This window comes from Pteropus medius, unplaced genomic scaffold (assembly GCF_902729225.1).
Source record: "Pteropus medius unplaced genomic scaffold, Ma_sr-lr_union100, whole genome shotgun sequence".
Lineage (NCBI taxonomy): Eukaryota > Metazoa > Chordata > Mammalia > Chiroptera > Pteropodidae > Pteropus > Pteropus medius.
Genome location: NW_024351730.1, coordinates 34,451,637 through 34,464,706, shown reverse-complemented (window position 1 = coordinate 34,464,706; position 13,070 = coordinate 34,451,637). Strand labels below are relative to the sequence as shown.

The 13,070-nt window shown below is 34.2% G+C and overlaps 1 non-coding gene across 1 annotated transcript; it reads right to left on the bottom strand.

Moving 5' to 3' along the window:
• Positions 1-1,698: 1,698 nt before the first annotated feature.
• LOC120588477 (5S ribosomal RNA) lies at positions 1,699-1,817 on the bottom strand. The gene has a single exon (XR_005649248.1). It is a non-coding gene; the product is annotated as a 5S ribosomal RNA (ribosomal RNA).
• Between the last annotated feature and the right edge of the window lie 11,253 nt (positions 1,818-13,070).

Here is a 13,070-nt window from a genome sequence, read left to right as displayed (position 1 = left end):
AGATATGGTGCAGAACATGCTCACAAAGACACATGCTTCTGTAGCAGCAATGCTACATTTTCTAATCAAAAAGAGAGACTGAACTCTTCAAAATAACATTTAGAAAATTACAAATGTGGAGGCATCAATTTCCTAATTTCAAACTATATTGTAAAGCTGTAGTAATCAAAACAGCATGGTATTGGCATAAATCAGACTCATAGACCAATGTAACAAAATCAAGAGCCCAGAAATAAATCCATGCATATACAGTCACTAAACTTTGACAAAGATTCCAAGAACACAAAATAGGGACAAAATAGTCTCTTTAATAAATAGTGTTGATAAAACTAGATATCCATATAGAAAAGAATGAAATTGGACCCTTATCTTACAATATCCACAAAAATTAACTTGAAATGTAGTATCTAAACCTTAAAACTCTTTGAAGAAGACAGGCATTGGCAATTTTTTTGGATATAACACCAAAAGCACAGGCAACGAAAGAAAAAATAAATAAGTGATACTACATCAAACTTAAAAGCTTCTTCACAGCAAAGGAAACCAACAAAATGCAAAGGCAACCTACAGAATGGGAGAAAATATTTGCAAATCATAATTCTATAAGGGGTTAATATCCAAAATATATAAAGAACTCATATAACTCAATAGAAAAAAATAACTGGATTTAAAAATGGGCAAAGAAACTGAAGAGACATTTTTCCAAAGAAGACATGCAAATGGTCAATAGGTGCATGAAAAGATGCTCAACATCACTAATCATCAGGGAAATGCAAATCAAAACTACAATGAGATCACCTCATACCTGTTAGGATGACAAGCGTTGATGAAGTTGTGGAAAAAAGGGAACTGTTGGTGGGGATGTAAATTGGTACAGACTTTATGGAAAATGATATGAAAGTTCCTCAAAAGTATAAAAGTAGAATTACCATATGATCCAGCAATCTCACTTCTGTATACATCCGAAGGAAATGAAATCAATATCTTGAAAACATATCTACTCTCCCATGTTTATTGCAATGTCATTCACAGTAGCCAAGATATAGAAACAACCTAAGTGTCTGTCACTGGATGAATAGATAAGGAAAATGTGTGGACTCTAAAAAAGTCAAGCTCATAGAAGTAGAGAGTATAGAATGATGGTTCTCAGGTTCTGAAGGTGAGAGGGAATTGGGGAGATGTTAGTCAAAGGGTACAACCTTTCAGTGATAAAATGAATAATTCTAGGGGATCTAATGTATAGCATAGTGTTGTAGTTAATAAAACTGTATTGTATTCTTGAAATTTGCTAAGAGAATAGCTCTTAAGTGTTCTCACCATACACACACAAAAAATGGTAACTGTTTGAGGTCATGGATGTGTTAATTAGCTTGATTGTGGTAATCATTTCACAATGTGTACATATATATCATCATGTGCACACTTTAAATATATACAATTTTTATTTGTCAACTATACCTCAATAAAGCTAAGAAAAAGGGAGAAAAAAATGACAAATGTCATGGATGCTCAACACATAGAACTTTGGACACACATAATAGAAGAAAGGCAGAATAAAACCACCTATCAAATAGTCCAGAGATAACCATTCCTTCTTTATATGTATGACTATTTTTCTTTTAGGCGATACAACCTTAGGTTGACCTCACAGATTGCAAGGAACTTGTCAGTTTACAATCCCTTATTTTTTATTTTTTACGCCTACAGCACCTGGTCTTCCTAGGTGGTCTCCCATCCAAGTACTAACCAGGCCCGACCCTGCTTAACTTCCGAGATCAGATGGGAATGGGCTTGTTCAGGGTGGCATGGCCGTAGACACTGTATGACTATTTTTAAGAGACATTTTTATTAGAACTGCCTATACATTGCCTGGAAATCTTTTTTTACTTGCTTCTAGATACTTCTTATATTCCTGTCAAATTTAAAACTTTATTGTTATTCAAATACACAGTGATGCCTGTTGACTAAATCCCAGGAAGATCAGAGACAATAAAGCATGCCGACAATGTATATGGTACCTTAAAATAGTCTAGAGGATAATTAAGACACTGAATAATGTTATTTTCAAATACAGTGGTACTGAACTGAACATTAAAAAGGATTTATAATAAAAGAAGAAATCCCAAAGAACTGAGCTTCTTTCGATTCTGCTCTGTCTTTTAAATTCTGCAATGATGGATTAGACAAGTTTCTACATTTATACTCCCATATCCAATATTTCCTTACTTTCTCACACTACCCCTCAACAGCTGCATATAATTCCCACAAATAATTCTACTCTTAAATGGATGTATTTTCTTTCTTCTAAGGTATTGTGCATTGTTGATAAAATCAATTGTAATGGAAAAGCTGAAGCAGTCCTAAGAAATCATCTAACTTTCCTGATTCACAAACTGGAGCTCTTTTGCAGTTTAATTAACTTGGAGTAGGTGTCAAACATTTTATTCAATTATTCTTAACATGAGGGTAACTAAATGTAATCTTCATTAGAAAACACTCAGGCTCATAAAAGAATTATAGTTTAAATCAATGAATAATTCTTCCTTTAGATTACTCAAAGTATTTCACATTAGGACATTATTATTAATTTTAAAGGATTGAAATAGTTTATTATCCTTTTTTTTTTTTTTACAGTGTGGTTTTCACTTATTTTTTTAAAAACCCTGTTGCTGGTGTTATTTTTAAATACACGGTTTTCATTACATTTGAGGCTTCTGTAATCAAAGTCTCACTTCGTTATAGATGTCTCCCTTTTTCTCATTTGAAAATAAATAACTATTTTTATCTTCTCTAGCTTGTACATACAATTTCACACATAAATAATTAGTCCCCCCTGCACTATTTTGTTTCAATCATAATTAAAAGATTACTAGCTTCATTTGCATAAGCCATTCACTCTAAGTGTCTAATTATAAAAGTGAACTCACAATACATGTACCATTAAACCCATTGATAAGAAACAACACAGCAAAGATTAAGTAGACAGGATCTTTGTGGAGCAATGCTTTTATGTATTTATTGTTTTGCAAATAAATTTACCCAAGCCCTTTCATTCGAGTTTTGTTCTAGGCCATTAGATTTCTAAGTTTTCTTTTGGCCACTAGAGGTCTACCATACCTATCTGGAGAACATGCTCCTTTGGGTTAAGAGTTACATATGTTTTAGGGCCTGCCTGAATGTATCCATCATTTCTCCATCTTTTCATGCACTTATTCATTAATTCACTCAGCATTGTTCATCACTGTTCTGTGCCGTCATGATGCTACTTTCAAAGGAAGAGGGAGTTGTAAGTTTCTTTTATCTGCCTCTTTCTCTAACTTTCCTTGTACATAGGCTCTCTCCCTCTTAGGTCCCCATGCCCTTGTTCAATCAGGCATCTCCTATCCTGTCTCTCTACCTTCAACCTTAGCTTCTATTCTTTGTTCTCCACCCATTATCATTTAAAATAGAGGATAAATTTCTCATCCTAAAGTATTTCTTCACTTTGGTCTTCTGGCTACCATCTCAGTCTCTCCACCCATTCAGGGATGAGTTCTTACAGGGTTTTCATTGTTTCCACTGTCACCTCCCTTCATCCTCTCACTGCAGTTGGATTCCATCAAAACTGCCCTAAAAAACAATTACATCCTTGATGCTTCCTCTTTTTATCCCTACATTTAATTATTTACTGGGTCCGGAGGTCCTACCACTTCACTAGTTTTGGAATCTGACCACTTTCCTCCTTGCCTTCATTCAGGCCCTAATCATTTCTCATCTAAATGAGCCACAACTTCTAAATGGCTTCATGACATCAGTCTTATTTCTCTCAACATTCTATACCCTCTTGCCAGAGTGATCTTACTAAAACGCATCGACCCAGATCACCACCCTGCTAAGACCCTTCCATCAAGCCCTGAATCTTTAGAAGAAGCCCAGATTCCTAGCAGAGGCCAAATGTGGTCTGTCGCAGGCCTCATCTTACCCCTCCTCGACATTCTTTCCACCTCTCCCTTCCCACAGAACTTCACCCCACAAATTTCCAGCTTGTTGCTTTGATTACCATTGATTTTTGCACCCATGCTTTTCTTCTATGTTGAATTTCATTCTTTAAGTACTTTCTTCAAGAGCCCATGTGTCATAAACATTTAGTCTCTGCATATCTTAAAGTGACTTTCTTTCATCCTCACTTTTGAATAACTTCTCTGAAAACAGAATTCTAGCCTGACGGTTATTTTCCCACATTCCTTTGGAGATAAGATTCTAATGTTTTGTAGCATATATCATTGCTAATGAGAACTCTGCTCTTATTCCAATTGTAATTCTTGGTAAATGACCTATTTTTCCTCTACTTGGTTTTTCAGTTTTCAGTTGTTCCTTATTGCTTTGCAGTTTCACTCTTATGTATGTGTGATTTGCTTTAGTTTTACTAATTAGAACACAGTATGATTTTTTAAATTTAAGGGCCCCGATCAGTTTATTCTAGAAAAATCTGAGCTTTTATTTTTCCCTCATTTTTTCTATTTTTCTTTTACTCTAACTAAACAAATGTAGATCACTTTATCCTACTTATTTCTTACTTTCCTCATTCTGGGCAGAGGAAATTCTCTGCTACTCAGGGAACTCATTCTGTTCCTGTTAGGAGGCATGTGTCATGGTTCAGTGACAGAAGAACCATGCTTTGCTGATACATGTGTTTAATTTTGGGGTTTAGTATTTGGTAAATGACTTGCCTACACACATAAGCATGTTCTTTCACTAGTGCTATCAGTAATAAGGTGATATTTTGTCCTCCGCTGAAACTTACGTTTATTTACCAATTAGTTTAGATCTAGACCAGGGCAAGGGGAGCTATTTATTGGTGCTCCCTCTAAGATACCAACAGATTTCAGCAAAAGGTAGTAGTACATGCTATGGTGACCCAATGCACTGTTTTCTACTACTGGTATAAAATAGCAATGGATTCATTCTTTCATTCAACAAATATCTAATTGAGCATCTATAATGCTAGGCTCTGAGGGTACATCAGTGAACAAAACAGTCAAAATCTCTGCTTCATTAAGTTCATAGTCTAGTAGAGGAGGAAAGGAAATATAAAAATAATAATAGTGCCACTGGACAAAAATCATGTTAAAGGGAGTGGGAGTGTCCAGTGGGAAAGTGAGGTAAAATAGGGAGGTAGAGGGCAGCCTCACTGAAAACATAACATTTGAAACAGTTGCACAAAGGGTCAAAAGAAGTGAGAGAGTAGGCCATTCAGATACCTGAGGGAAGAGGAAGTGGCTCAAGGAAGGAAAAGTGAGAAGGCCAGTGGGATTGGAGAAGAGGCAGTAGAAGGAGGGGGTGAGTTCATAAAATAAGAAGTCAAACGAATGGTGGGGAGAGGGAAGCAGGTAATGTAGACAATGAAAGTTATTGTGATGATCTGAGCTTTCATTCACAGTGACATGGCCTTCCATGGCAGGATTTAAGCAGAAGAACATTACCTGACTTACATTTTCAAAGGATTACTCTTGCTGCTGTGTTGAGAATGAACTTAGAGGGAGCAGTATAGAAGCAAGGAAATCATTTAGGAGACCATGCCACAATCCAAGTAAGAGGTGATGGTGTCCTGAAAGAGGGAGGCAGAAATGGTAACAAGAGGGGGGCAGAAATGGATACATTTTACAAATTGAGCCAAGAGGAATTCCTGATAAATCAGCAGTCGGATATAACAACCTATGCTATTAACTACTTTCCAGGATAACTGCCTCTTATGAAATATTGAATAACCTAGTGATCCTTGCCTCTGTGGGAACCATATTAAATTAATTTAAAATGGAGCTTTTGCAATTCAAGTTACTCCCAATGTCATTGAGAAGTAAAGTCTCAATGAAGAACTCACTTTAATATATAACCTGGTAGAGAAATTATATTAAAATCCTTGCTCTCCAGGTATTAATAAATACTTTTTAGAACATGTCATGTGTAGAAATATGTAAAAATATAGCCTTAATAAGAAAACGTATTGATAAGTCAATATCCAGCCTCATATCCATAGGAACTGCTAAAAGAACATGTCCTTTATCTCACATTTGGAGTCTAATAAAAGAGATCTATACCTCTGATATTTTGTGAAATTCTGTTCAAGTTTTTATATATTATTCAGGAGTACTGGGTAAATGCATCATTTATCTTCTTTTTCTAGCCTTTTATATACAAGACCAAATGAGGATCCAGCCACTAAATAGTACCTTATTAAAAAGTTATTTTTCTTACATTTATAGGCCATTTAAGTCAAGTAGGACTTGATGAACTCAACCCATGACTGACATTCCAACAAGATTATAAAACCTCAAAGACACTTTTTGAAGACTATTGACCTGCTCACACTCTACTATCTAAGGTGAGGTTGTAAAACTATCAGTCTACCAAGGTAAGTAATAAAATGTTTGACCAGTCATCTTTATTTTTTCCTAACTATTTGAATGTAACAAGGTAACCAGTCAAACAGCAGCATGGTCCTCACAGTAGTATCATGAACATTCATTGGGAACAAAAGGAAAATGCTAATTTCTATTGGTTATTTGCATAAAGGTGTCAAAATTAGAACTCAAAGAAAAATATTCTACAGACACAAATATATATAAATAGTATAATCTCTCCTCTCATTGACAGTTGCCATCCATGCCAATTCCACATGTCATTTTCTTTTATTTGCTACCATTTTGTGTTTGAAGAAACATTCAAATATCAAGGCATGAATGACCTTCACTCCTACCTCCAGAGGCAAAGGTTACAAAGTGGATGTCATCATCTCCCTACACGAACAGGAAGAATGTCTAGGACTTGCTTTTACAACATAGTAATCTGGGGATTTTTCACTCAGAGATTCTATTGTTTTTTCCACTGCCATCTGTAACAAAACAGGAAAATGAGGTTTTAAAAAATCAATGTTAAATGTAAACAAATCATTTTGGCTCCATTTGGCTCCATAGTGTTTTATGTTTACTTTACAGACGTAACCTTTCCAGGCATTGGCCAATTCTGGTGTGATAAATAAAATTATCTTTAAAATTAGAGTATGACGTCACCACAAACATGATATGATGGGAACAAAGATACAGCCAGTGCCCATTTATCCAGAATGACAGGAAGATGGATGATTGAATAGTCTCATTAGGTAAGAATTACTGTACATAGATTACCAAATCTCTAAGAAATAAAGTGCAAATGGAATATATAATAAATATATAATAAATAAAGTGCAAATGGAATATATAATAAATATATTTTATATTTATAAAAATATATAATAAACTGTAGTTTAAATATATTTGGCTCATAATAGTAACTATGCCATACTAGTAATTATGAATATTAATTTAGGTTGCTAAATACTGGGTCGAATTTATGCTGGCTTTCTAATTTGACCTGAAAATTGTTCATTTCAACAAATTCTTGCCATATGATTACATCATTATTACTTTTTCATAAAAGACATGTACAGATGTACATTTTTATAAATTCCTGTAATTTGAGCTTTAAAATATTTTATTTCAGAGATGGGGAAAAAAAGGATAAAAAATCACTGTAATGATAACCATCATGTAGGAATAGAGAAAAAGGCTCATGTTTTTTCCACTTCTAATTACTAAACATATAGGCAAGTAGGAAACATGATTTAAAATATTTAAAAATTCTGGTTGAAGTTGCAAAATATTATTTAAGCTGTATACTCTTGTCCTGCACTTGCTTTTATAGTACAGCAAGAATAAATCTTCTATGAAGAAAATTGAATTTGGATCATAGTAAATCTGAATACAAAATATCTTGGAAACAGTAAGATATATTCTGCTTTTGTATACATTTCCAATTCAAAGATCAATTTTACCTTTCTTTTGTGCATTAAAATTTCAAATTCTGTATTCAGCATGGAAGAGTGTTCTGATATAAACCAAAAGCTCTCTCCTCATCTGAGACTTTACTAGCCTCCTAAGTAGCAACAACACCTTCAGTTTTTTTCCTATCTTTGAAGGGAAAGTTTTCTAGGAATGCAGATATTTTATGGCCCAGCAAAGCCCAGCAAATTCCAGAAGGAAAGAAAAGGCTGAAGCAATTTGGGCACGTAAAGAATCCTGCCCATTAGGCATCATAGGCATGAACGTGGGAAGATTCAGTGTGAGTCTGGAAGACACTATCCCTTCCCAGACCCTTTCTGATCTTTCCCAGCATTCACCATTTTGATTGCTGTGCTCACAGCTGAACCTATGACTTTCAGATGTTTCCCCTTATGTACTAGAGCTAAGGTTAGGTCTCTCCAACCCCAGACTACCAGAAATACCTGTAGCCAATGACTGCTTCCTAGAAGGGTGCAAAACCCTAGCTCCTTTGTCGCCAGATAAGATAATGTCTGAAATGTAACTTCAATTCCAGAGCTCCCCAGGATCAGGCTAAATCGCACTATTGTTTGCCTTCTTTCCTTTTCTCTCTTCACTTTTTTCTCCAGGAAGAGCTTCTTTATAAATCCTTTGCACCTGAATCCTTATCTAAAGTTCTACCTCAAAGACAGCTTGATCTACAATGCAAAGCTCAGTATCCAAGAGTTGCAACCATATTATCTCAGTTCAGGCAAATAGGTATCCAAGATAAAAAGTAAAGGCAGAAATAGGGTATCAGGGGAGATTACACTCAGCATCTGAATCTGGGACTAAAAGGCAGCATCAGATAATTCTAATAGCCACAGTCAAAAAGGATTAATATTCAGGGGAGAACTCAATTCTAGAGGAGGATGAAACTTTGCCAAGTTATAAGAATAGGGATATGGGAAGAGGAACCAATAAAGAAGTCTAATTATAAAAAGTGTGGCAAATTTTATAATTCTTTCATGCCTTTTTTATATTATTCCACCTGAAATACTTAGTTCTCAATCTTTCATTATTGTCTTCCATTGAATCTGAAAATATGGATTAGTCTTTGAAAACACAGCCTCCCTGATGTCTCCTAATGTATATAAAGCCTTTCCAGCACCCATATAACAGGCATAATCATTCTTTCCTCTCTGCCACCTCTATAATGGGTACATAACTCTGTTATTGTAGTTATCTCCCAGTGTTATTATTAATGTTTCATTTTTTTTTTCATTTATAGACTATGACAAAGTAGAGTCTGTCTTATTTCTAGAATCTGTCATGATGTCAAAAGCACCTATGATGAATTAACAGAAATATCTCATAGTGTAATGACATATCCCAGTTAACTGATTGGTGAAAAGCTCAAAAGCAGATTGAAGTTCTCAAATAGATTCATCAAAGCTGGGCTGGCAAATGGCATGAAGACTAGTAGTTGAAGATTAAGAAGCACACCTGAGAGGATGGGAAAAGGTGGTAACTGTTGTGGGGCAAAGAAGTAGACTGGGTTGGAAAAGCATTTATTTCTAGGTTCATAACCACAAATTGAGGAATTATTAAATATCTTATTTTGTTCTTCTATGTAAGAAATAGTGAATGTTTTTATATTAAAAAAACTAAATATTAGGACCCTATCAAGTAAAAAATTATCTTTTCTTTCTTTCTTCCTTCTCCTGCAAGTTGGTGTTAAGCTTCTTTGATGGTTGAAGAAATGAAGTTTAAGTCCTATTTCCTACCCAGTTCTATTAAAAAATTTATTAAAGAAATAGATTTAAGTTATCAATTTTAATAATAATTTTAAATTATCCTTATATTTCATTCAGGACATTTTTTCCCTATAACTTTAGGAAATAAATGGCTGTTTATATTGAGAATCCTATCAGTGTTTTTGTATCTTGATTCATATGATTATAACCAATTTATTAACTCACTAAAAAATACTCTATTGAATTGTGCTTAAGCTGTACTTTTGTTCAACAAGCGTGAAACAAAAATGATTATAGTTTACTCAGAATTCTATTTTACAAACTCACTGTATTTAGGAAGGATGGTGTCATAAGACTTGAACAGTGAATTTTATAATTGTCAGTTCACATGATAGACTTACAGTTGTAGAGACAGTTTTTTTTCTCACTGTCATGATTCCCATTCTAAACATTGCAATTTCTCAATGTTAAACAGAAGAGTAAAGAAATCTATAATACATAAACTCTTACTCTGACTCTAAAGTGGTTCACTTTGAAGTACTTGAAGCCCATTCTGAGAGGACAACCTTATTCAATCTTTGCTTTAACCATATATGCATATTTCTCCCAGCCAGAGGAGATCTTCTTATCTTTCCTCCTGAATAGGTCCCACCCTTTCTTTCATATTTCGAAAGTGGCAGTGAATTGGAATCTTACAATGGTGCTCACTGCCATTCACCCCTAACACTCAAACCATGTCCAAAATTGTTGATCATTCTCTCCTCAGTGTCCTAATATTTGGTCTTCTTCTCCTTCACCCTAGTAAATTCACTAGTTCTGTGTTTCATTGTCTTTTTTTGGAGCTATTACCATAGACTTATTACAAGACTTCCTGCCTACAGTTCACTCCGATATGGCTGCCAAACTATCTTTCTAGAACACAAGATATATCATGTTGTATGCACTGAAAAAACTTTCAGTGCTTCCCCATTGTTTTCTGTCAGAGTAAGTATGTCGTGATCTTTCTTGGTAGTTTAAGCTATTACTTTTCCTGAGTGTTGCTCTCACAGTAGACCACTTCACAGCTAGTCTCTAAGACAGCAAGTATTTCCACTCCTCTTTGGCTTTATTTACTATCGATCAGATTCCTATTCAACCCTCAAAGCCCTTTCAAATGTCGTCTTCTCCATTAAATACTTTCCTTTGAATTTTCTAATCAGAGTTCACTACACATTTTATAGGCAACCTAAATTGTAATCATCTCAAGTGCTAGGACTGTGTCTTAATCAATTTTGTCTTGATTGTCCAATACTTATAACAATATTTGGTCTACAAATCATATCTAATTAATGTTTCTTTGAATTAAAGAGTTTGCTGACTCTTCTGTCTTAGAAAATTATAAGGTCCAAATTACAGTCTCCAATCTAATCCTCTTTAAATCTAAACTTCCAACTAGTGTCAGAATGACTTATTTAAAATTTAAATGACCTTGTCATTGCAATTAAAAGTTTTTAATAACCCTCTGTCGTTCATTCAAGTCATTAAAAAAATATTCCTGGAGGACCTACTATATGATAGTCACTGGGAATAGAAGTATAAGCAGAATGAATGTCATCCCTGTCTTTGTTGAGATTAATGTCTAGTACAAAACCCAGTTAAATCATGTGCATTTGCACACACAGTATACAAGTTATCCTAACCAGTTAGAAGAAAGTACAACATGTACAAGAGAGAACAAAAAAGGATCTGACCTATCTTATTCATCTTCTAATCTCCTTGTCTGAGAAATTACCAGAGTTATTGACAAAGCTTATAACAAGTGTGTTGAACCAGATAGAATTCTTCCTGCTTTACTGTTATACAACATCGAATGAATGTCAGGAAAACTGTCAAGAAGCCTATTCATAGTTTATCGTTTTTAGTTCATCAGAGGTGAAAAGTTTTTAACACTGCTCATATGAATACAGATAAATGGATCTTCTACGCAAAAAGTTCTTATGCTTTTACATGAATCCTAAAATTTAAATGTATGTGGGAAATGGATAAAAAGTAGAACAGAGTTAAATGACAACAGACAATAGAAGCAGAATAATAAAAATGAGTGGGTAAAAATATAAGCAAAATTTTAAATTGGAGTAGGCATACAGGAAAATTTCTCCTACTTATCTTTACACATGTTAAAATTCTTACTCAATAGCTGGCATTCTTTCATGTTCTTCTGCCAATGCTGAAGAGCTAAATTGAATTTCATGTTATAAAATTGTTAAAACAGATATAAAATTTTATGGTTTTTATGGTCATAGATACCATAGCCATGTCTTAATTTTTTTTTTCTTTAAAGAACCAGATAAATATTTGGCAAATATTTTACCAAATTTTTTTGTGGGCCATGTAGTCACTATTAAAACAACTCGGTTCCACTGTGTAGCATGAAAGGAGACATAGACAATACATAAACAAATGGGTGTGTCTGTCCGTGTCCCAATAAAACTCTATTTACAAAAACAGGCACCCAACCTCTAGGCTGTAATTGCTGTCCCTTCCCTGTCTTAGAGTAAAATGTACTGTTGAATATACACACACATGCACACACTCTATGCAAAGTACCATGTGTATATTTGGGTTATATAATGTGCTGTTCCTATGAATAAGTATTTACATTATTCTAGGGTCCAATCTGTGTTGAGTTATCTATAAAATAGAATGCATATTTTAATTGTATTGTAATCTTCATTCTTCACTTTTTCTGACAGCATCAGATACATGTACTAATCTTTCATTTTTTATGATATTCAAATTTTGATAATTAATGATTTTTTAACAATTATTTTTGTAATAATAAGACCTTACTGCAAACAAGTTTAATATATGTGTGTGTGTGTGTGTGTGTTATTTAAGTTAATTACTTTTTCCAGAGTAGAATATAACTCTGTAACTTCAACTATTAATGTTATTTTGTAAAAACAGCTCCAGCCACCTAATTATTCAAATGTATTGTTTTCATCATTGGGAGTTATGACCAAGAAGTAGGCTAATATCAATCTTTTCATATAGAAATGTTCTGCTGAGTAGTTATTGACGTCCCTTTTCCAGAAGATACTACAGACATTTCCAAAATAGTTACTTTAATAGGAAATGTTTTTATTCCTTTTTTTCAGATAGTAGATTTTAAGAGGCAATATGTACCTAATTGTCTGAAAAAGAGCAATGTCTGGCCCATTATCTTAGGCTCTATTAGTTTTCCCAATTGAGAATACTATCAGAACTCAGCAGATGATCCCCTTACTTTCTTTATACCCAGCTCAGTATGCAGTTTACAAGAGTTAGTGACCTTGCCCCTTTCACCGGTTTACATGGCAGGACTAGAGGCCAAGCAAAGAAATCTTAATGGCAGTAAAGATGACTAGATATTTACAAAATGAAAGCCCAAATTGTGCACTGGAGAAAAGAGAGGAGTTCTGTTTTCCCATTTACATAAATAGGCACGAAGCCAGATTCATTTCTTCTGAAATTGAAGTTT